Source organism: Neophocaena asiaeorientalis, unplaced genomic scaffold (genome assembly GCF_003031525.2).
Source record: "Neophocaena asiaeorientalis asiaeorientalis breed wild unplaced genomic scaffold, Neophocaena_asiaeorientalis_V1.1 scaffold70, whole genome shotgun sequence".
NCBI classification, from domain to species: domain Eukaryota; kingdom Metazoa; phylum Chordata; class Mammalia; order Artiodactyla; family Phocoenidae; genus Neophocaena; species Neophocaena asiaeorientalis.
This window is the reverse complement of record NW_020175410.1, coordinates 8,053,053-8,054,228: the sequence shown is the minus strand read 5'-3', so window position 1 is coordinate 8,054,228 and position 1,176 is coordinate 8,053,053. Positions and strand designations below refer to the sequence as shown.

The window sequence follows — 1,176 nt, the reverse complement described above, 5'->3', positions numbered from 1 at the left end:
GGGGAAGGAGAAGGGGCTGCGGCGGTTCTTGCACAGGGACAAGGGGGCAGGAGGAGGCGACCTGCTTGTCACCGGCGCCCGCGGAGGGCTGGCAGCCCCAGGCCCCCGACCGCCCCGGCTGCCGGGCGTCTCCCAATGCAGCCTGCAGCCCGCCCAGCTCGCCCTCGCCACGGCCCCGTAGGGCAGGTACCTCGGAGCCTCGGCCCCTAGGAGCCTCCCGGCCGCGATCCGAGCGTCCCTCCAGCTCCCTCATCCGACGTCGGCGTCAGCAGAAGGCGAGGGAAGGGGGCGGGAGGAGCGCAGGAACCGGCCCTTCCTGCGGCGGTCGCCGCCAGCCGGAATAGCAGCCGGCGGAACCCGTGAGCGTCGCAGCGCAGCGCAGTGGCCGGGGGGAGCGGGCGCCTTCGCCTTTCCGCGAGCGCCAGGGGCCGGGGCCCCACCGTCGTCTCCCCTCCCCGCTTCTCCCCTCCGAAGAATCCCCGGCGGGCGACCCCTCCCAGCAAGACCCAGGGACCCAGAGGAGGGAGAGGGCGATGGCCTCACCTTGTTTGGGGCGGGTCCGGGATTGGGGGAGTGAGTCTCCCTCTCTCTATTCCCTGGGGTCTTTCCTCGACCCCCATCTCCTAGGGTACACCCTGCTCGGATCTGCCGCCCAGGGTGACCCCGCCCCTGCTCTCCCGTAGGTGTGCCACGTGTCCAAAGCATTTGCGTCACAATGACCTGGCCTACAGGTGGGAGCAGCAGCGAACGCCCCGGGGTTCCCACTGTGCTGTGCTTAGCGCGTGCTGCCTGCTTCCACTGCAGACTGCCGTGGCTTTAGAGGACAGGAGACTTCATGACTTCAATGCCAAGGAAAGTTACAGAGCCCTGTACCTGGGAATCAAGTTTGGGCTTAAAGTAAAAAGGCTCTGTGAAAAAAAAAAACCTGTATATGTATTTTTCATTCCCATATATTCATATATCTTTTATACTTAAGTTACTGACTCTTATAGTAATTTCATCTTCTCTTATTCTTTGTTATCAGGAAAGAACCAAACCCTTCTTTTTTGAGTACCCTGCAGTGATCACATGAAGAAATGGTGTTGGAATAGTTCCTTCCTAAAATCATGTATGCTGAAAAGCAGTCCCAATGTGCTATGACTCATCCCTGATTGTGTTATATATTTATTAAAAAGT

The 1,176-nt window shown here is 59.8% G+C and overlaps 1 protein-coding gene across 13 annotated transcripts in view; it reads right to left on the bottom strand.

Moving 5' to 3' along the window:
* Positions 1–656, bottom strand: part of ICA1 (islet cell autoantigen 1) — a 144,137-nt gene extending 143,481 nt beyond the window's left edge. For 8 of the 13 annotated variants that reach the window (XM_024767145.1, XM_024767156.1, XM_024767151.1 and 5 more), the window contains exon 1: positions 544–656. The gene's annotated coding sequence lies outside the window, so the exon portion shown is untranslated. Of the gene's footprint in view, positions 1–190; positions 346–543 lie in introns of those variants that run through there. The other 5 variants (XM_024767147.1, XM_024767152.1, XM_024767149.1 and 2 more) reach the window with 2 other exon arrangements.
* Positions 657–1,176: the final 520 nt, after the last annotated feature.